This window comes from Euprymna scolopes, chromosome 6, assembly GCF_053919585.1.
Source record: "Euprymna scolopes isolate OS-2025 chromosome 6, ASM5391958v1, whole genome shotgun sequence".
NCBI classification, from domain to species: Eukaryota; Metazoa; Mollusca; class Cephalopoda; order Sepiida; family Sepiolidae; genus Euprymna; species Euprymna scolopes.
The window spans coordinates 393,446-418,108 of NC_136487.1; the positions used below are offsets into that span (position 1 = coordinate 393,446).

The 24,663-nt window shown below is 37.3% G+C and overlaps 1 long non-coding RNA gene across 3 annotated transcripts in view; it reads right to left on the bottom strand.

The window, feature by feature from the left end:
• The window catches only part of LOC145277464 (uncharacterized), a 114,749-nt gene that overhangs the window by 14,764 nt on the left and 75,322 nt on the right, over window positions 1-24,663 (bottom strand). The window contains exon 1 of one of the 3 annotated variants that reach the window (XR_013868141.1): window positions 17,676-17,838. The exons of the other annotated variants lie outside the window; for them this stretch is intronic. This is a non-coding gene — a long non-coding RNA (uncharacterized LOC145277464). Of the gene's footprint in view, window positions 1-17,675; window positions 17,839-24,663 lie in introns of those variants that run through there. 3 annotated transcript variants of the gene reach the window in all.

Consider the following 24,663-nt stretch of genomic DNA (forward strand, 5'->3'; position numbering starts at 1 on the left):
CCATTAGATATTTCACTGCTGATGCAATTCTCTATCTATATAAAAGCCAGGTACATCCAAGGATGGAGTACTGTTACCAGATCTGAGCAGGTAGAAAGACCTTACCCTGCCTTGACAGAGTTCAAAATAGACTTTGCAGTCTAATGGGGTTGCACTTTTCTCTTCCCTGCAATCTCTTTCCCACAGAAGAAACGTTGTGAGCCTGTCTCTATTTTATTGTTATTTTCATGGCAAGTGCTCATACTAGGGGAGAGCAAAAATGATGCATTCCCACAGTGTAAAGATGCAGATGGAACCGCCTGTGGGCTTTTGGCTGATTGAAAAATGCGCAATCTTGGAGGATAAAGAATATTCTTCCAACATAGAGTAATTGTGTTGGGAATCACTTGAGGGAGAAAAGAAAAATTGGAAATAAACTAAAAAAGCCGTCTAGATGTAACAAGTAAAATGTGAAATAGGGACCCAAGTCAAAATATACTGAGAACAAAGTACCATATAAAATCATAGACAAAAGGTGGTATCTTTTGAGCTGACCAGTAGAAATATTGTCGGTAGGGGCTTTCTATTTTGATCCCCAAATGTTGTCTTTATATATGGATGGAAATAATTGATGAAATAGCTGGGTAGAAGTCAAGGAGTCTAGTTGTTAGCAACGCTCCTAGGAAAGAGAGGATAAAAAACAACAGATGAGAGAGTTGAGTACTGATGAGAAGCAAAAGAGGAGTCTCTCTTTGACTATGGACAAAGGGTGGCTGGAAATAAACAGCTAAGATCGATTATAGGTAGAGTAATCTACACCCAAATGGAAATGCCATAAGACTTTAAAGAGATTCAGTCTAAGTGAAAATGAGAGTGGTCAATGGGAAAAGACTGGCCAAAGATAAAAAATAATAGAGGAGTCTGACATTTTTCTTAGTTGTGGAGTGTGGAAAATCTAAGGATCGATATATAGAAAAATGTATAGAAAAATGTATGCCATACATTTTTTATAAAATAGGAGGTGTGACAGTAGGAACTCTTCAATTGTAAGAGTTCTCTCCCCTTCTACACATTCTCTATGCTAGAGAGTTCATAGATGGCTGATGAATAAAGACATGTAAAAATACACCTCGTGTCTAGTTCTCATTTACTACTAACAACCAAGTTCGTATTACATAGTGGCAGTGAGAGGAGAACGAAACCAGACAGACGATAAGTCACAGACAGAAACAACGGTAACCTGATAACCTCACAGAGTGAGTACTTAACGAAAAATAAACTTTTTCCTTATTTTGAAAAAAAAATATATTGGAAGTGAAAAAAAAAAAAGATGGCGTCTTCCAATATCGCGTTATCAACACTGGACTGGTCTAATGAGAATAAGCACAAGGCATATAGCGAATGGGTTGATTTTATGTCTTCTTATTTCATTATCAACAAAGTTGAAGAAAATGTGAAATACAATTATATTTTGGTAATTGTCTGTATTTTTGAGATGAGCTGTTTTCATTGATTGAGATTGTCGGACTGACTTCCTCATCTTGGTTGTTATTGTCACAACGTCTAGGACCACTCAGCCATATGTCACTAGGACAATTCTTAGTTGGTTTTTGTTAATGTTAAACCTATGTTGTTATTCAAGGTTTTCTCTCTCTATCAGAGGTGTCCAAATTGCATTCAGCTCTATGCTTGGTTTGCTCAGTAGGTTGTTATGTCCGAGCATGTGAGCTGTTTCTTTAAGTTTTCTCACTTTCCAGTGGGTCTCTCTGTTTATTATTTTTACTTCATCCCATAGGGGGCGATGATCCCCCCTCTCCATCCAGACATGGTTGGCTATACCCGATTTTTCCGTCTCCCCTTTAGTTACCGCTTTTCGGTGTTCTTCCACCCTTACTTTAAAATCGGGTATAGCCAACCATGTCTGGATGGAGAGGGGGGATCATCGCCCCCTATGGGATGAAGTAAAAATAATAAACAGAGAGACCCACTGGAAAGTGAGAAAACTTAAAGAAACAGCTCACATGCTCGGACATAACAACCTACTGAGCAAACCAAGCATAGAGCTGAATGCAATTTGGACACCTCTGATAGAGAGAGAAAACCTTGAATAACAACATAGGTTTAACATTAACAAAAACCAACTAAGAATTGTCCTAGTGACATATGGCTGAGTGGTCCTAGACGTTGTGACAATAACAACCAAGATGAGGAAGTCAGTCCGACAATCTCAATCAACAATTATATTTTGCTCAGTACCGGGCCAAAAGGCTGCGAGCTTTTAAAAAACCATCAACTTTCGAATTAACAAAAGGAGAATTCTGACAACATATTTTAAATATTCGAGACCCACATGATACAAAAACCAAATAAATTGGTCGAGAGGTTAGAATTTTCTTCAATGGGGCAAAACGAAGACAACATAGACGACTACCTAGTCAAACTTAAAACAAAAGTGGACAGATGCGATTTCGGGAACAACAAAGACGAACGCATTTTGGAACAAATTATAAAAGGGCTTAGGAGCGCTGATGAAAGGCGTAACTTAATAGCCAAAACTGAATTAACCCTCAAATCAGCCATAGACAGTATTAGGGAGTATGAGATAACCACAAAAGATAATTCTCGATACAAAGTCACCAACGAGGGGAAAAATGAGATATACCACGCGGTATCTACAAAAATTAAACCATGCACAAGATACGGCAGACATCACACAAATAGAAAAGAAAACTGCTATGCCTTCAACAAAACGTGTAGAAGATGCAATGGCTTACACCATTCGAACAATACTGCCTAACGAACCTACAAGGTCGAAAAAACCCAAAAGAGGCACAGAACTGCAGCGGAACGAGACAGGGTAGCGAACCAAACAGATACAAAAAACACTTTTACCAAAAAAAAAGAAATAAACTCAACATCGAAAGAAGACAAAGATGATGAATCGTCCAAAAATACCGAATTATTCTTATATACTATTTGTGCAGAAAATGATAACCGAGATGAGATATTCGCGAATATCGACTGCGAGGACGCAGGAAATAAAAAACACAAATTAAGGATGAAAGTTGACACAGGCGCAAACGGAAACATCCTACCCATCCGGATATTTAAAAGAATGTACGAAAATAAATATGGCAGCCGAACATTAAATAAACTAAAAAATGGTCCAAGGGAGATAACTCCTGGATATCGAAAACAAGAGTTAACTACATTGTGGGCTGTGAACAAAGGAGTTTTATGTTGTAATTTACTAGAAAACATCAAAGTATTATAATGGCCGACTATTATGATTGGTAAAAGTAGAATGCAACAAGGAGTGTTATCAATGTGAACAGTTATGTTAAGTTGAAATATTTACATTTAATAGTTCTTAGGAATGTTAACTTCATGTTAACTTTATAGATGGGATTTAAGTTAATGATAATATACACAAAGATATGTGACAAACTCCCAGCAAGGATCTTAAGGCTACATAACATAATGGAAAAGATAGATGTTGAGACAGAGTTTTGTTATAAGTTATAAGGAAGATCAGTTCAATATGTAATGTGTTAGCAGACAGACAGGTGTTACATGATAAGGGCTGTCCCCTTTTCATATAAGTATAAAAATAGGGAATCAGTTAAATGTAAATATGAAATAGGATAGTCAATGATTCGAACTTGCGAAGCTATACTTGGAATTGAGAATTCCAATCATAAGTTAAAATAAACACAGAATGTTATAAATGGAATGTCCAGTTAAATTGTTGATTCTGTTAAAATATTTAATAATACAATTTGGATGGAAACTATTTACATTCTTACAAAGAAAACATAATAGAAATTTGGGTTACAGAATTAACAAATAGGTTAAATTCCTTTATGAAACAAAGAGAATCGAAAATGTTATTGTAAAGTGAGTTACGTAAAATTAAGTTAGAGAAGGATTCATGCCATGGGTCTCATATACACATGCTCAGCCGTGCAATGACGTCATGAGTTATGAATTTAGTTAGATAAGTGAGAATTGGAATCAGTCAGTGGAGAGAAGCAAAGAGGTTCAGATCGATTCTCCATTAGAGTCAAGGCACCCTCTAGAAGTGAGAGGCTTTTAGAAATAACCATGTAACAACTTTGAATCCCTGAAATAAAATCATGTTCGATCGGTCGAAGAAGAAATAAATGTATCATCATGTGGTGTGTATCTGCGTCGTCGTGTTGTTATTCAACAGAAAGGGTATTGTCCATTTATGTTATAAGAACCTTGATAAAATCATCATCTAAAATATGTGTTAGAAAGTATATGTGTCAGAGTATAAATGTTATAGAGACATTCCCGTTCACAGAACTGTCAAAAGTATAAATGTCAAACTATCGGTCTATCTATCTTAATATCAAAGCTTCTCCAAAATTTATTTATATTTCCCTCTCTTTATATATACTTGTTAATGTCCATATCTCTTCTCTAACAATGTTAATATCTCTCATCTCTTCTTACAACATGAACATCTCTTACTCAACACTAATCTCTCGTAAGACTCTCACAAAGAACAATACAAATACATACGTCATCTTTTAATAATAACACTATATAACAAATTCAAATTTGGTGAACATGACTAGTCCACTCAAGCAAGAGTGGGTTTGAAAAAAAAAAAAAGAAACTTGGCGTTACCACGGGTATACACCGTAAGGGTCCATTCCATAGACGATCACAGAATGTGAAAAAGAAAAAAAAAACAAAGGAAAAAAAATGAAAAATGAAAAACGAAATAAAACAATAATTAAGAAGGAAAAAAGAGAAGCACTCACACATATGCAGTATCAAAGAAAAAAATGAACACACATACATACAATAGAACAAAAGTATACAAGAAAATTAGAAAAAAGGCTGATATGCCGCAAATAGAAAACATACATAATGAAAAAAAACAAAACAACTTTTTTACACCATGCATTTCATTCATTTAAAGATGGTTTAAATATACACACACAGGCAGAAAGTTAAAAAAAAATAAATAAATAAAATAAAAAAATAAAGAGATTGTAATGTTCAGATATATTACACGAGACAAAAAAATGTTGTTTTCGATAATTGTGTAATTCGGTTAATAAATTGTTTTGAAAATATGAACTCACACGAACACAGAACAATACAAATACATACATCATCTTTTAATAATAACACTATATAACACAGGGTTTTTGGACAGGATGCCTGTAGAAGTCAGAAAGGGGCAATTTAGCAAAATGTAACTTTTTACAAAGTGGGGCAACTATGAAAAAGAACCCAAAAAGAAATAAATTATTACATCAGAATATAATTCACGCATGAACATTTTCACTTTCAGAGAAAAGCACCCTTGATTTTAGGACGCATGTAAGGAAGATTGGAGGTATGTGTTTTTGCTAGTGTTCCAACTGATAATATTGTCCGTCTTTTGTTTATACCCTGTCAATAAACTGTTAATATATGCATACACACAACAACCCACAATAGAGAATAGTAAAATAATCAGAAATCACAACTCAGCTAAGATGATCATAAATGTTATATATACTGTCATAAATATACACTAGACGAATCACATATCAGAACGTTTAACACTCATAAGTTAATAGAGACTTGTTAAATATGAACTAACAATATTGTTATACACACCCACCGGCTACATCACACTATGTATCCCATGGATGGTACAAACAAATCTCTGCTTTGTGAAAATCACTAGAAGTTTGCCATCTTTAATCTCAGAACAATGTATATAGTAAGGTTGGTGAATGTTTTTTGCTTAAAATATCTGAAATTTGCATTCTTGAAGATAGATACAAGGCTCCTTTTTTTTTTACCTTGCTCTTCATTCCAAATATGCAATCATTTCTTATTATCATTGTCCTAGAAAACACTGTGTTTAATGACAGTTGACTTTGGGGATCTAATAAATATTGTTATTCTACAAACCTCATCAAAGTTTATTTTTGTGATGGTAACTGCTTTCATTTGCTGAGTTCAAAGTGTCTACTGATTACAGAGATGATTTAGAAAAGCTATAAAGTACAGGACTGGGATCTGGATTATATGCTTCTTCATAATTTGAATGCAAGGAAAACCACCTGTTTAAAAGATGGAGTATGCTAACAGTGAGGGTGCAGTTGGAAGTAAACATACACGTCGTTTCTTTTAGAAAATTGAAATTACAGCAAAAACATGCATGTTTCACTTAGCACTAAAGTTGACTAAAAAAAGATAGGCGTAAGATGGTGACTATTTTTAGAACCGTAACTCTCTTACTGCATAAAGACGCTACTTTTTGGCATGTGTACAAATTATGGATACATGAAATTTAATGGTGAATATAGTTTTACATGAGAAAAAACATAAGGAAAAATGTTTTCATGGCAGCTCTGAAAACTCTAAAACTCGACCACATTTCAAAGTTACACAAGTTTTCTGGAACTATTTCAAAAACAATTAGTAATGTTTTAAGATATTGAATTAAAAAGAAAGCACTCTATCTTTACTACAAAAATTGCTTAATTATCCCTCCAAACGAGAATTCAGTAACAGAAACCGGTCTTTGGACAATAAAAAAAATGACAAAGCAGTAAACGAAATTTCTATGGAAGCCCAAAAATTATACCTTAATTTTTCTTAGTGACTTGTGGTACAATTTAAAAAATTTTTTTTTTTTTAAATTTTCAAATTTATAAAAACAAATTCTTGCACTGGTGTTTACATGTTCATGCGTACTAAGAAATATTATAATATTACATTTGAAATTTTCATGAGAATTATTATTAAAATCAAATGAAATATTTTTGCAATTATATTATTTTTTGGTGGAAATATTTAATAAAGATACTTAATTCAATTAAAATATCGTTAGTTTGAAAATTTAATTTTTCTTCAAGTTATATTAATTTCATTAGCATGGACATTATTTTTGTAATATTCTTGAGATACTAAAAATAAGTACCATATTTCATCTAAAAAATTGTTTAAGTGGCAGATTCCCAAAATGTATAAAATATTTTGACCACTTTCTTCACATAAAATTTCACCAAAAATTCAGAAAATCAATCAATCTTAAAGAAATTCTCGGTATTTAGTAATTGTGTAAAAAAGAAAACTTTAAAAAACGCATGAATTTAATTTTGCTTTTTTATGAAAATAAAGCATCGTAAATGTTAACAAGTAAAACTATTTAAAGTTAAATTTAAGTTTTACAAAAATATGTTTTGAAAAAGTGGTAAAAAATCAAATATACAACAAATAAATTAATAATTTTAAGTGGCAAGCCTATCCAATAAAATGATGTCATTCTTTTCCTTAATCAAATTATATACACTGGCTCAATATTTTTCTTGGCTGAGACAGTGAGCATGTAAAACAGAATAATTTTTTTATCAGCTGATTTGTAATGGCATTAATTAATTTTTTTGTGCAATTAGCCCATTATGCCATATTGGAGAGGGCACTTTTTCTTTCCAAGTGCAGTTTATATTTTTAAAAAATGTTATAATTATTTTTTTTCATGCATATAGCCAAGTTTCACATAAGTGTAATATCTATATGTGCAGGTTAGTTTTTCACTTGACACTGGAATCGCTCAAAAAAAAAAATTAAATAAAATACACAACAAAATAAAAAACTGATAAAACAACAAATATATAACAAATAAATGTTATCAAAGGAAAGATCCGTTACTCCTCTACCTAGCTGGATAAGTCTGTTTTTTTTTTCATATGTGTGTTTTAACTTATTTTAAAAAGAGTTTATTCAATTATAGGGCATAAAAACGTCGACATACCAGTTCTCGCTTGATCACCGGAGTTAAGTCATGTTGAACCTGGTCAGTACTAAATGGATGACCATTTGAAATTTCCAGGTGCTGTATGTGCTCTCCGCTTATTTTGACATTGTTGCCCTGTTGTTGATTGATTGATTCAATTAAAAAAAATGACATGGTAGGGGTCACATCTTGGAAGAATAGATAGTCACTTAAAAAGTGAAAACTAGATAATCGTTCAAAAATAGAAAATTAAATAAAATACTGGTTCTCTTAAGTTTCTTTTGCAAGAGGTAGTGGTTGGTCACTATTAGTCACTATATTTTTGTAGGGATAGACATGCCAGAAAAAAAAAAACAACTTAGCAAAAATCTGTGTGACACATATTTTTATTCAAATTGGTAAATGATAGTTGCTTCCAAAAATTACATAACTTATCGTCCATGTCTTAAAAATTTTGTGCCCACATGAATTCCACTAAAATCCATAAATAATGCATGTCACATGTTGTGCCATGCATTGATTTTTAATTTGTACAAGTACCAGTCTGCGAATCAACAAAAAGTTCTCACTGATTGACCTGGATATGCTTATATTCGATTTTATCCAGGCCCATATTGCCACGTCAACTATCACTATATCTAATGCTTTCTGGCCTTATCTATTCTTTAATAAATCCAAAAAGCGTGGTTGCCGACGAGTCTTTGACCAACACCAAAAATCCTAATTTTAAGATTTTGTCAATCTCCAAAAATCCACTCTTGTTTAATTACTCGCCCTCTGTTGTATTTCCACTAAGTAAAAATGGACTCATCCACTTCTACAATATGGCCAAGATTTCCAATTTTACAGGAATGTGTTTTCAAATAGCTGACACACACATTCCTGCAAAATTGGAACCAGTCCACCAGTCTGTGTTGAGACTTGCAGTTCACGTTTAATATGCCGGACAGTGAAGCCTTTGTGTGTCCCATCAGAAAAAAAAATGCTTAGAAAAAACAACTTTTCATTATTCTTTTCATAGCAATACACATAGATGGTAAAATGCGTTGGATAATCAGATTTCCAGAGGGTTTTGCTAAAATCGTCATATTTTAAAAACCAAAGCAGTTTAAGTCCTCAAATACCACTGTTTTGTTCGGAAATGAATATACTTTCAAATGGATTAATAAATAATAACGTACATTATATATTTTAAGAGTTTGAAGCAAATAAAGTGATAAAAATGTTAACATCATAAAACAACATTTTTTCTAAGATTTTGTAATGACCCCCCTGATTTGTAAATGCCAATACCATGCTTGTATTAAGAATTTTGTCATGAAATTTGGAAATACCTAGAAGAAATGGCACTTGTAATAGTTTGGGGTGTCAGAAATTCTTATGACCACTCATTTTTTGTTGTGCTAAAAAACAGATTTCAAGGTGACAAGTATTTAAAATTTTGAAAAGCTTTCTTCGGAAACTCACTGTTTAATAAATCGATCTTTTTAATGTTGTTATTCATTAAAAGTGCAGTTGTAACTTACTTCCTCTTGCAGTACTGAGCAATCAAAAATCATGATACATGGAAAAAATCGTTCTATTTAAAAAAAAGTATCTAAAAACTATCTGTAGCAGCAGATCAGCAATAGCATTGCTGTAAACAAACGTTTTTTTAAACTTTTTATTCCAGAACGAATTAAAAAGTGAAAAAATGAAAATATGAAGATAAAAAAATGTTCTTATATATTTAGTTGGAGCTATTTTGTTATCAGAACATAATTAGCTTAATTAGAGCTATTCCATTATCAGAATATATAATTAAAGCAATCTCAACCAGTCCGTCATTATTTCTGGTTAAATTTAAAAATATTTAAATGGTTGAAAAGACAAGAAAATAAACTTTGTAAATATGTAACTTGCATGCACTTTTATCCATTGAATTAGTTTTTTAACAGTGAATTAAACAGTGTTTTGAACAACCGAAAATGTGAAATTTTTTTTGCTTCACATGTGTGAGCAGTACCTCCCCTTACAATATTTCTTTTTAGTTTTTTTTACAAATTTTTTTCAGTGAATTATAATTGAATGGATACTAAACTACCCAATTATATAAAAAGAAAATGCAAAATCAATATTTAAATATTTGTATGCGGTGCTCAGTCTTAATAAAGTTCTTACATGCCTCACCACGAGGGCAGAGTTAGACACAAGGTCGGTTTTTAATGTGAGGAAAATCCAGCTTCTCAAAAAGGGACAATCTGGGTAGGAACAAAAATAATTGTCTCAGTCATTAAGGATTTCTCCTTCACTGACAGGACAGAAAAGGCGACGTGTAGCATTAGAATAATACACTGTGATCTTTCAAAAGCCAATAATTATGAACTACTAACCATAAATACAGGTGTCAAATGCCCTCTTAATAAAAAACTCCCTTAATCCGACCTCTAACCCGAGGTACAAGTGGCAAGTCTCCTCCTAAAACCTTTAGCTTTAACAATAACGCTGTTTGAGTGGCAAGCTCCCCACCAAACAAAATTCATCAGTAAACTATGTATAAGCATCTAAAAAACAAAACTAAACAGATCCTTCCTTAAAGAAAAGTGCACGATTTATCCCCTATAAAAATAAATTGCTCAACTGTCCTAAAACGCTAGAATGGTCTTGAAATGGTGAATTATTTTACATTAAATTTATGTGAAACAAACTCCCACTCTAAAATCTAAAATTGTTTTTGTTTTGTTTCTATCACGTCTTCAGGATGTTCATACATAATTTCCCTTAGTTCTATTATTAACCCAAAGTCAGAGTGGCAACCTAGCCACCCTCTCATAATTGCACAAAAACCCTCTTAAAACCACACATAATCCTCTCTAGAAAAAAAAGCACACAGGATTTATCTCCTATAGAAAATAAATGATCAACTGCCCTAAAACGCTGGAATGGCTCAAAATCACTTTACATTAAATTCTAAAATAATATCTGTTTACTTTTCATTAAAGTTTTTTCAAGGTGTTCACACATAATTGCCTACAAAGGTAAAATCACATTTTGGAGAGGTGGTCAGATGAAGGGGAAGTTAACGGAAGGTATTAATCTACAATAATACTAAAGAAATATCGCTATATTCATTTTTAAGCAATCTTAGATTTCGATTTCAGTTTCTTGTACATAAAATGCATTACAATTCAACTTTGAGTTCTCTAACTTCTTTTCTTTTCATGGATACATGGCATTTTTAAGGAATTGCAGCATATTTATGTGCCTTTACTGCAGATTATGTAGAAACCATTAATTTCTGGAGATTTTCAGTAGCATATTTTAATTCCTAGCACAAAAATACACTTATATGGTAAATTTCATTGCTTAATCTTGTGTTTTAACAAAGATATAACATTTTTACTGAAAAATTAGAGTAAAAAATGTGACAAAATGCATATGGTCTTAAGGAGGGGAAAATATCCAAACATGTGAGACACAAAAATAGTCATAACTTTAATTTTAATTGGATTTAAAAATTTTTTAAAAGATTCTTTCTTAGGTCATCACACTCTTTCTATATATACCTATATTGAAATTTTAAACACCATTTAGATTTTTTCATGTGTATTGCTACTTTTCATTCAAACAAGGAGGAATTTTGTTAACTATTCTGTACTTTCATCTAAAAATTTAATGAACCAAAGACACTGCATAAATTGCATTTAACTTGAAAACCACAGATAAATTTAACATACAATAATTGTGCCTTTTGGACCAGACAACATTTTAATCACATGCAACCAATTTTGTTTGTTTTAAATCTTGGCCATGTTAATGTTCACAATCAAACAAAAGACATGCACATCCTTCTGAAGAGAAAAAACATGTCTGCCCTGATCGAGAATAATTTACCCATCCCTCCTTCTTTTCGTCCCAGGCTATGAAATTACATCCTTCTAAAACCGACAAACACGAAGCAGCACACAAGTGAGTGTACCTCACACTTCGTCACAGTTTAAGGAGTTCCACATCACGTTATTCTCCCATTTAAACTGGGACCGCAGACATCCATCTACACCACCTCCTGTCCTACGCAAAGAACACAGACCGGCAATTTAAAGGCTTCCAAATCATTTTCGGGATTAAATCAAGCAAAACAAGAGCATGGATTCGTCACTTTCAGAAATATCTCCAGCCAGCCTATCATTAAACATCCCGGTATTTAACCCAGCCAACATTAAATACTGGTTCATCTAAATCCAAGCTTATTCGATGCGAAGCAGATAACATGGCAAAGGACACAATGCACTTACCTGGTTGAGAAATTACCTACCGACATCATGGAGGAGGTACTAGATTTACTCAAGACTATACCAGAAGAAAACCCTTAAGACCGGCTGAAGGAAGCAATCCTAAAACTGGCTTATACAACGAGTCGATTCTATGCAACTTCTTTATGCAGGTCGAACTTGGAGACCACACTCTTTCGCAGTTGTTACGTTACATGCACACTCTTTTGGTTGATAACAAGATGTCAGAGAACATAATGAGGAGTTTGTGGCAGAATAAACTTACAGCATCAACAGTGCAAATCTTCGCACCAATGGCAGAAGGAACAGAGCCTGACAAATTAGCGGAAATAACACACCTGATTCATGAGAACCTCCGAGCATGCTGAGCAAACTTGCTACAACAACAGCCTACACAAAAAGAGACGAGGAGCTAGCTGAGCTAAAATCAACGGTCAAGAAGCTCTCCAAACAAATACAGGATTTACTGAAGGCAGATTGCCAGCACTCACATCACAACAGGTCGCCCTATAGATGAAGGAGTACCAGCAGAAGTAGAAATGTGGACATTGTTTCTACCATAGTAAATTCAGCAGTAATACGTGATGCTGTACCCACCCTTGTTCCTTCAGTAACAAAATGAAACAGGGAAATGAGGATACTAGCCAGTAAAGATGACGACTGTCGCTGGATCCTCTGTAAAATGTTGTCTATTCTATATCCGTGACAGCACTCATGGATATAATTTTCTTTCTGGTGCCGAAGTAAGTGTAATACCACCGCTGACCAGTCTGAAGATTACGCCCCAATTGTATCACTTGCAAGCAGCTAACAGTACAAAGATTCGAGGATAAATCACTGACTATCAACATCGGCTTGAGGCAAACTTTCACATGGATTTTTACCATAGACAACGTAACAATGCCCATAATAGGAGCAGATTTCCTGGCAAAATTCAACTTGTCTATGGACATGACCAACCACACATTAACAGACAATCAAACAAAGTTGGTGGTCAGAGGAGTCACCACTCGATATCAGTCAACAGGTATCAGTTCAGCCCTACCAGAGAACCCATATAGCAATCGATTACTCCAAAAATATCCGCAGCTGTCTCAGCCATTCAGAGACATGGACATGGTCAAGCATAGTGCTAAACACTATATTAAAACGACCAGACAATCAGTCCACGCCACCTTCAGACGTTTAAAACCAGATAAATACCAAATAGCGAAGGAAGAATTTCAACACATGTTACAACAGGGAATTATCCGACCCTCAAAAAGCGCATGGTCTTCTCCCTTACACATGGTGCAAAAATAGCAGCTTTTACTCAAGTGAAGAAAGCCCTAGTAAACTTCACAAAGCAGACTTACATAAATGACAAGGAAGATACCAGACTCACACTTACAACAGACGCGTCAGACATAGCCATAGAGGCAAGCCATACACCAGCTGACCGATGATGGGATGACCCCCATATCAATTTTCAACTAAGCTAAACAAAATGCAAAGAAAATACAACACATTTTCGAGGGAATTCTTGGCAATTTACCTGGCGATTAAACATCTTAAACACATTGGAAGGCAGAAATTTCACGGTCTACACAGATCACAAACCGTTAACTTATGCGCTACACATATATGTAAACAAATATGGTCCAAATCTCGATTACATTGCACTGTACTCCACAGATATAAGATACATGAAGGGCCAGGAGAAGATTGTAGCAGATGCCTTATCCAGAGCCATGATCACTTCTCTGAATTCCAGCTTGCTAAGCATGGAATTGATAGCATGAGAACAGGAATCAGACACAACGCTTAAAGATGTCCAGAAAACACATCCTTAAATCTAAAAAAAATGTCCATACCCTTCAGTACAGCGACTGTTTATTGTGACACAGCAACGAAACAACCACGACCGTACATACCACCTAGCCTCAGATGACAAGTTTTCCAACATCTTCACAATTTATCTTCCCCAGGAAAATAAGTGCAAAATAGTTACGTCATTATAAATCACCCCCCCCCCAAAATATATTGTTTTACATACTTACTCCCTCGATCAAGAAAAATATTGAGGCAGCATACGTTTGATTAGGGAAGAGGATGACATCGCCATATAGGATAATATGCTTGCCATGTAAAACGATAAATTTTTTAGATGAAATAAAACTCATTTTAAAGTAATTAAAAACACCGAAAAGCAATGCAGACAGGTTGCAAAGTAATTTTTATTGTCTAATTAATTTAATTGTTATATATTTGATTTTTTTACCATTTTTTCGAAGGACTGTGGACAGTAAAAAATACCTAAGAAAGATATTGTAAACTTTAATTAAACTTGAAAATATTATTGAAAGATAGTGCAGTTCGATAAGTGTACATGCACTAAAATAGCTTTACTTGTTAACATCTACAATAGGTGTGTCAGAAATTTTGTGAAAAATATTGAATAATTCCACCCCGTCTTTCCAAGCTTATAACTCCTCGAAAAATGTAATTCAACACAAATATTTTTTTTCAATTAAAGGAGCAAGGACCAAGGTTTCATTAAAAACAAAAAACAACAACGTGTTTTTTTTAAACAAAGGTTTTAAACGTCGAACTTTACAGGTAAATTTCTAAAAAATACTACTTTTTTTTTGTTTTAAATTTGAATATATTATTTATTGATCTTTTATCTTCAATTTGTGATATATAACACTTTGGTGAGTAAATTAATTATTTACTTTTTAATAGACATTTCAAAATGGGAGGCGTGAATTAATTCGACCCCCTGTCTTTCCAAGCTTATAACTGTGGGAACATGATGAGAATTAGCAGCGAACCGGATGTTAACACATCCACCATGAGAGACAAAATGAAAAATCGTCTTTTGCACATGGCTCCATGCATCGCTTCCGCTTGGGAAGAATAAAATAAGATAACCACAAAATAATTATCGACCAATGGCAGAGCTCCGTACCTAAAATAAACACCTCAAATATCACAGTTGCTGGGAGCTGGTTTGCCACTAAAAACGAGGGGACCAAAAAGAGGGAAGAGGAGATTCGCCCTGCTGCGTCAGTGAACGCACGGACGGATTCTCCCACCCGACCTAAAGAGATGAAGAAGGAAAAGAAATAAGGCACCAGTGAACTGAAGCCGACTACGCTCTCATGTTATGGGCCAAACGCCTTCAATTCTAAACAATGCCTAATTCACACAAACCAAAGAAGAGAGGAGAAAAAAGAAGACGAAGACGCCGGGCTGCTAGCTGCTGATGAAAGGAGTCACTCGCTTTCCAGTATCAAGCCAGGACACACATCACTGACAGCAGGATGACCGGCCTACTCTAACCATCTCCATCGTCCAAAAGATGTTACATTTTATGAACATTCATTCCTCGTCAATTCATACATACCTACAAACATTTTACGAACATTCATTCCTTGTCAATTCATACATACCTACAAACAGTTTACGAACATTCATTCCTTGTCAATTAATAACATACCTACAAACATTTAACGAACATTCATCCCCTTTGTTAAATCCCTTTTTTATAAAACAATGAGGCCATATAACTACTCAAAAAATGTAATTCAAGCCCTAATTTTTTTTCAGTTAAAGGAGCAAGGACCAAGGTTTCATTTTAAAAAAACAAAAGAAAAAACAAACAACATAGAAAAGGTTTTAAACTTCGGACTTTACAGGTAAATGTCTAAAAAACACTACTTTTTTTGTTTTAAATTTGAATATATTACTTATTGATCTTTTATCTTCAATTTATGATATATAAAACTTTGGTGAGTAAATTAATTATTTACTTTTGAATAGACACTTGAAAATGGAGGGGGAGGCGTGAATTTAAAAAGAAACGTTTGTCTAAAATATTATATTTGGTTTATCGAAAGAGCATAAAATTTCACATCGACCCTGAAAATATCGTAAAAATTGAATCAATAGAAAAATTTTGATAGATTTTTAAAGTTTAAAAATTGGAAAAATACTGAGCTCGTAAAATTCAATTAATTTCATTACTGTTTTTTAAAAAATAAAACAAAATATTTCTATTACTTTTAAAACAACTTTAATAGTTTATTTTGGAATTATAATCCATAAAGAAAATAAACAACCCACTTTTAAAAGAGTTTTTATATTTTATTCGCAGTTTCGTGTTAGGGGTGTCAAAAATTCCTACAAAAATTCTGATACACCTACATCTACAATGCCTTATTTTCATAAAAAAATCAAAATTAAATTTATGCGTTTTTTAGTACTTTAGTAAAGTTTTTTTTTTTTCACAAAATAATGCATTTTCACTAAATTAACAAAAAAAAAGACGGTGCTTATGCACTTTTGTTACCGTGTTATTTTTAAATAGTTTTTCAGGTTAAATTCTAGTTTATTAAATTGTGTTTAATTATCCCGCTTTTGAATTTTGAGATGTGAAATTCGGTGAATATGTTAAGTAAAATAATTAATTTAAGTTAAGCAAAAGAAAAAAACTTTTTTTTAAAATATTTATACGAAAAAAGCCATTTTAAAATTTTTGATAAATAAATTAACAATTTTTTTTTAGCGAGCCGAATAATGCATGACCATTATTAAACAGGGCATGCTTTGAATAATCGATACAAAAAAAAAAATTCGATAAATTTTGTGCCCTTTGTGTTAAAAATAGCATCATCTTTTTCGATCCCGTTTGAAAACGTTTGAAATTTTTTTTTGTTTTGCTTAACTTAAATTAATTATTTTACTCAACATATTCACCGAATTTCACACTTCAAAACTCAAAAGCGGGATAATTAAACGCAATCAAAGTTGCGATATTCAGACGTCAAAATAAGGTATGCAAACAATTTTTTTTTTTTAAAATCTATAATTCTGTCCCTTACAACAACACAATATGTTTTGTTCAGTTTCAGATGATTATTTTAAGCATATTTGTTCAAAACAAGGGGGGGTTTGTAAGCAAAAAAATGTATATATAAATATCGTTTATGAAAAATAAGTACACTGTTATAAAGTTCATTCTTCTCCTAATAATCGCTGAAAATTTCGTATTGATCGGATAATTACCTGATTTTTGGTAGATTTTTAAAAAGACGGTCCGTCAAAAAGTACTGACCTGCCCCCCCCCCCCCCCCCCAGTTTTGGCGGTGCCTAAGTTCATGTATATACTTATTTACATAAACGATAAAAAAAATTCTCTTTCCTTAATTTTGGGTTCGTATTAAAAACAATCAAAGCGCAAATCGACAGGTAAAATATTTTCAAGAAAAATCAGCATTTTCGTTGTTATTATTATTATTACATTTTCACCCCAAACAAGGCACATTGCCACTTTGTTGTAGGGGGGGGCTACTATCAGGTACATAGGCATCAGGGGTACTGTGTAGGGAGTTGGTCAGCAAGATGTCGATTCACGTTACACTTGAACTTCTGTATGTCAGTACAGTTGGGGAAGCAGGGACCCGGAAGGGAATTTCAAAGTCTAGCTGTCCTGTGGAAGAAACTACTGGAGTAGAAGGCTCTCTTACATCTAGGGGTGGGATTTAGCTGTTTGTCGGAGGTATTTACGAGGGGGCATTTGCTCAGTAAATGTATTTATCTTTCTTACATTTTTAACGTATTCTGCAAATACGCTAAATAAGATACCAAATTCATGAAGTAATACTTACTTTTTGTTTTACAGTCTGATTTCGACGAACTTTATCTATTTTCATAAAGGAAACAATTTTTCCTAATCTGACTCTGCAAGCTGAACTTAAAATTCAAAATGGCGAAAGAACGGAAGAGAAGGTTCGCAGAAAATAAATTTAAAGAAAGAAATTAAAAAGGAAATCATTATGAAATAGGCCAATATCTTTAAATATAGTTTCAGGTTTAAATGCCTTCCAATCTTTACAATAACTCTCCGAAGACAAATCTGGTGGATGTGATGGAATTAAATGAAAACCTTTTTTTTTTTTTTTTTTGAACACATATGTAATGTACCTATTTACAATGCCTCCCCACGGGACAGAGTTAGACACCAGGGTCGTTTTTTAATGTGGAGAAAAGGTACAAAAATAAAAATTGTTTCAGTCGTGAAGGATTTCTCCTCCACCGAAAGAGAACAAGAAATGGAAGGGCAGCATCTGAAGAACAGATACATTACTACACTTTGATCTTTATATTTAATTTATTTCGTTTAAAGAAAAAATTACAATTAAAAAAATTCCAATATACGATTAAAACATTTAAAAAAGTAAAATCTCCAAAAGACAAAACAAATTTAGGCACAAGGCCCTATAAGATCTGGGGAGGGGTGTGTTGCAGTTGCACTGTTGCAGGGTCTTTGTAACTAAAGTAAAAATTGGAGCCTTTGGCGACTTTACTCTTGACTGGCAACATTTACCACAATACCTCATTCACTTTGTGGACTCTAAACTAACTAAGGAAAACCCACGTGTTTTTGCAAAAAAGATATACATACAATTTCTCTAAGTGTGTGTGTGTGTGTGTGTGTGTGTGCATTTTTTGTTTGTTTTTTTTTAAATAAAATGGGTGTGTGTGTGTGTGTGTGTGTGTGTGTGTGTGTGTGTGAAAAAAGTTCAATTCATTGGAAAATAAAAAGTTCTTGAATTTGGAAGAAAAACAGTTCGTGCTGGGGAGTGGGAAATCTAGAAGAAATTTACTAAAATAATAAAAAATTCCTAGTGCATTGTTAGTAATCTAATCTAGCTAATCTAGAAAGTTAGATAACCTACTGTTTTCCGGGGCACCGAAAACAAGCGGGGAGATCCCTAATGGGGATTGGAAAGAATTCATATCGGGTGTAGGGAGTAAAATAAATAGATTGTTAAAAACAAAAAAGAGGGGGAGGATATATTAGGTGGCGACCTTCGAGTAGGGGTTGATCAGAGGATGATAAAACAAAAAGATAGGGGGTGGGGTAGTGATAGGGTAGCCTCGGAAGGTTCTCTAGTGCCAAAAAACACACAATCGGGGTACAGGATCTCATTTGTACCACCAGTCAAGAGTCTCTTTACTTTTTATTTGTCTAACCTAGCGGGATGGGCTCCGTAGGACCCAGTATTGCATGTGCCATGCCTATGGTGGTAACACAAATTCAAACTTAGCGCCTCGTCAGATGCACAAGCTAGCGTCATGCACCCACCTCTTGTCAAAGGCCACTCGAGGCAACCTCTTCCAATCGCATCTGATCTTTACTTGAAGCAGATGTTTAAAATAGACAATCAGATCCTGATCCAGAACAGATATCCCTTCGCGGACTCGCTTGAGGCGTGTGATCCATATGACCATCCTCACTACTGCTAGTATCGCTAGAAAACCATTCTTTTCTCCCTAGGCAGCGACGGATCAATGTTCACCACAAAATATGATTCGTCGAGTTCAAGCCAGCCCTTGGCATCGATGCGAGCTGTTACCTCGTTGATGTACCCTAAGAGGGTCTTGAGCCTGCTACATCGGAAAAAGGCATGACCGGCTGTTTCTCTCATGTCTTCGTTGCAGCACAGACAGTAGACCCGGGTTTCTTCATTGTAAAGGTTGAGTTCCACAAGGAGGGGAAGTGCGTTCCGGACAAGTCGCCAGGTAAGGGAAAATTCCGAATTTGTAAGAAAGTCCCGTCCCGGTGCCCAACTCCACTGGGAGCAGACCTCCTCCAATGACATCCCCGTTTGTTTCACTAGTGATTCCTTTTTGCTACGCCCCACTTGCTCCCAATAAAGCCTGTTCCTAGACTGTTCGAAGACACTGGTCCCCGGCAACGCTCTAAGTGCGGACCGGCATTCGGCGTAGAATGTTTGTTCCCCCCTCGGTTGAAGCATGGCGGAGACCGAGGGGTCAGGTGTGAGATTGGAAAACGAGCTTTCAACCGCAGTGACCCATGGAACGTCTACGTACAACGAACGGCTCAGGAAGACCAACCTCTCTGCGTGCTTGTGACACAGGAGATCGAGCAGTCCCAAGCCTCCCTCGCTCGGATTTCGAACACAGACCTCTCTGCAAACATAATGCTTACCCTAGTTCCACAAGAGTGTGTCGAGGTGCTCCTGTAAGCTGATTCGTCGTTTTTCAGGGTGGGGAAGTACAGACAGATTGTAAAGGATGAGCAGAAAGACGTATGTGGCTCACGCCTCCGCCCAACCCTTCAAGGACAAATTCCTTCGAACACAAGTCTTAACAGAGGATTCGACCTTGGCCTCTACCTCCAACCAGTTTTTCTTCAGCTGGAGACCCGGTCCAAACCACACACCAAGGATCTGGACCGGGCCGTCAGTCCAACTGTAGATGCCTGGAATCGAATTTACTCCGGTCCAGGCACCCAACCGCAGACCCACCGACTTAGTGCGATTGAAGACGGCCCCCGTAACTTCTTCGTATCGAGCGAGCGCCTCGGTGACCACTTGAATGTCCGTGGGGCAAGACATGAACACGGTGACGTCATCGGCGAACGCGGAAACCCTGGCTCGTGTGCCTCCAGGGAGAGCTATCCCGCGCAGGACTGGTGTAGTCGCCTCGTCCCTTAACTTGCGAAGGAGGGGTTCCAACGCCAGGACGTACAAGAGAGGCGACAGCGGAAACCCTGTCGCACCGATCGGGAGACGGCAAAAGATTCCGACAGCTTACCGTTGATCTGCACCGCTACCGTCGGTCTGTCATACAGTACAGAGATCCACTTGCGGAAGTCCGGATTAAATCCGGCGGCCTCCAGCACAGATCCCAGGAACCTAGCGCAGCCTCGGCGTCGTCTTCTGTCTCTTCTATGATCGTGCGTATCAGATGAAGATTGTCCTGAATCGATCTTTCCTTCACAGCATAGCTCTGGTCTGGTTCAATCAAGTCAGTGATGACAACCTGCAACCGATTTGCAAGAACCTTGGCCAAAATCTTTAACTCTGTGTTTAGCAGAGTCAAGGGCCTGAAATCGTCTAAATCTTCCTCCCCACCATGCCGTTGACCTTTTCTCAGCAATGTGATCACTCCCTTGGTCACCTGCCCAGGGATGGAGTCCTGAACAAACCAATGGTTGAACATATCCTTCAGAATAAGGACTAACATGGGCGACAGCCTCAAGTAGAATTCGTAGGGTAGACTATCAAGCCCTGGGGACTTGTTGCAGCCGACCTGCTTCAACGCAGTAATGATCTCATGTTCCGCGACAAGACCATCACAGCTAGCCACTCGAGCCGCCATGAGGCGGGGCGAGTCGGCCAAATAGCTGCCAAACTCTTCGACCCTGAGTCTGGGTAGTTGGGTGAAGCGCTCTGATAGATGCTTTCGAAACCCCTCGCAAATCTCCCACGTCGACACGAGGGCGTGTCCTTTAAGGTCGTTTACTTTTTGAATGTATCCATCCGAGCCGCGCCTTAGAGCAGCCTTATGCTCAACAGCGTCTACATTAACAGCCTCGTTCGAGACTTTCATTAGCCTAGCCCTAACTATCTGGTCCTTGTACCGCTCGCTAGCCAAATGGTTGAGGTCTTGTTTAGCTAGTGCTATCTCTAGGGCGTCCCCACCCTCCAATGCCTGGGTCAGTCTATTCTCTAAACGCTTCTTGGCCTTAGCCTTATCTAGTGCAAGGCGTTGGCTGTACTTGACCGAGAAATGTCTAATCTTAGCCTTGAGACTAACCCACCACTTACTCCCGGTAACCACCCCCACTAATGCCCGTTGGATTATCACTAGTTTATATTCCGAGTGTCCTAAAAAGTGGAACGTGGGGCAAGATAGGAAATCTACATCGCCTCTTCTAACTAACATCCGATCCAAGTAAGTACTTGGATAGGAAGACGTATTAGGATGCTACGTCCACATCTCCCGCCCCGGGTGATCCAGGCGAAATCTGTCGACCAGGTCGCATGAAGCCATCAGGTCAGACAGACTAATGTCACACCACACCAACCCGCTAGTCCCCCCGACCTTATCTATCCTGGGATCAAGGATGGCATTCCAATCACCCATTAAGACTACCCTCTCCGGATCATCTATAAAGCCCGCCACCCGTCGAAGGAAGGAAGCCCTCTCCACAGCGGAATTAGGTGCATAAACTGCGACTATCCGGAACACACTGCTATTAACGGCAACATCGACGACAATCGCCCGCCCGTCCTCGTCCGCGTGAACAACATTCATCGACGCTGATAGGGTGCGATTTACTAGCAAGAAAATTCCACAACTATAGGTATTGCCATATGCTGAGTAAACATCGTAATCATTCACCAGCACCTGACGATCCCCGTCACAAATAAAGTAGGTCTCCTGTATAGCGGGAATATCTACCTTGAGGGACACCAGATCTCCCAGCACGCGCGCGCCTTGCTTCAACATCTGAGGCCCTTTAGTGGGGTAGTTGTACCCCAGCTAATTATTTATCTTTTAGAACCCTTGATAAAAACAACAAACTCCTTTTAACATTAAACATTTGCAAGTATTTATTCAATGGGATAATAGTGGTGGAGCTCGAAGTTATTGAGTCAGGTCCAAGTCGGACTGTCGGTGCTGGGTGAGGAGGAGAGGAAGGTGTGTCTTCGCTCGCGGCTCTGTGCTGACTGTTGGATGTCCCCTGCACTCTTTTTGGGGACAGTAGGATCAATGCGCCCTGCCTGTCGATTGGCCAGTCTATGGCCAAAGAACTTACAGGGAAGCATTGATCTGCCAGAGAGTATAGTTCATTAGGGGGGTTGCTGCATCCCCTCACATTATAAGTAGCCAAGTTTAAAGCCATGGTCACCTACCTTATTCAGTGTCACACACGGGCCTGAAGTCCTCAGGGGTGAGGACGTGGCAGGCCTGTCCAAGGCTTCCAGTGAGTAAGTCCGGCGAGGGTAATCCATCCTTGGCCACGCCTCCTACGTCCAGGGGGAAAGTGAGTTTAAGTGCCCTGTAAAAGGAGGGGTGGATATAAACCGGGATTCTTCCCTCGCATTTGTATATGATATTGTTTAGTGAGGGATGCTCCCTATACACCAGCTTCTGGCCTGGGATAGCATCCTTTGCTGCATCTATCATGGCTCAGAGGGCTTCAGTCCTAGCATCCTTGTTGACCCTTATGAAAGTGGTCAACGAGGGAACGTTCTTGAATTTGGTTGGGTCGGCGACGTTGTCGCCACTGACATATGCAAAGTTCCTCAATTTGTTGTACCGGACCTTCTGCTGGCCTTTGAGGCCAGGTATTGTTTGGAGAGGATCCAGTTCGCAAATCCTTTCCCTTGGTAGGAAAGGGAGTTTTTTCATCCGTTCCGTGCGGACTGGTGGCATAGGTTTTTCCTTGGCCGGGGGAGGAGGAGGAGTGAGAGTAGGAGTGATGGGAGTTGGGGGGTGTAGGTATTTGAGGGTTGGTGTTTACCCTATGCGGGGATGGGTTACGTGAAACTGTTCTGGGGGAGCTTGGGCGGGAGGGGGTTGGTTCTACTGGCTTATTGGGGGTGGAGGGTGTGGGGAGTTCAGCCACTGTTCTACTATCGTCTTTGTGGGTGGGGGGTGTCTCCTTTAGTCTTCCTGCTCTACCTCCTCTTGCTCATCTTTTTGGTGACTGCTGCTGTGGCTGTTTCCTCTGTGTCTGTGGTCGCCTCTACTCCGTCCGACACGATCTCTTCCTCGGAATCTTGGAGCTTCCTTTTGTTTGAGGAAGAGGATGCCTGCGTGTCCACAGAGTTCCACAGCTTTGTTCATGGAATCCACGTTTTGATTTAGGCACAGATAAAGAGTGGGGGAAATTTTTCACAGTGGATTCAGCTAGACGGGTGTTTTTCGTGAAAGATTGGCAAGGGGGACCAGAGATTAGAGTTCAGACGAGCACCTGCCATGGAAATAACGATAAAACAAGGAGAGGATAGCAACGTCTCCTCTGTGGGAGAGAGGTTGCAGGGTAGAGAAAATGGCATCCCCCACTAAGCCACGAAGTCTATTTTGTAGTCTGTAAAGGCAGGATAGGCTGTTTTTAGCAGCTTCTGCCCAGATATGGCAGCAGTATTCCATCCTTGGACGTACTTGGCTTTTATATAGATAGAGAATTGCATCAGTAGTGAGATATCTTCTGGAGCGGTAGAAGGATCACACCATCTTCCCAGCGACCTTGGCGACAGACTTGATGTACGTGTTCCATTTCAGATCAGGAGTAAAGGACAACCCCAGAAGCTTGTCAAAACACGGGGCTTCTCCTAGACGAGAGCCATCCATTTCAATTGATGCCAGATGGGGATCAGATCGTTGATGATGTAAAGATAGGAGTTTGGTTTTAGATGCATTAAAGGTAACCAGCCACGACTTCCCCCACTGAACCACACACTCGAGATCAGAGGAGAGAATCAGAGAGAACTTTGTCATTTACAGCCTTTTATGTGTTGCCGTAGATGGTCGTGTCATCAGCATAGATGTCAGCGAATGATTTAAGTATGTGTTTAGGGAGGCCATTGATGTAAATCAGGAAGAGAGTTGGGCCCAGGATTGACCCTTGAGGGACTCCAGCATTAATACTGCAGGCCTCTGATTTTTGTCCATCTACCACTACTCTTATGAGCCTATCGGAGAGAAATGATTTAATGATTGAGAAAACATTTCCAGTTATACTGTAGCTGGAAATCTTGTGAAGTATGCCCTTATGCCATATCTTGTCGAAGGCCTTTGATATGTCAAGAGCAATTGCCCTAGAAAGGAAGC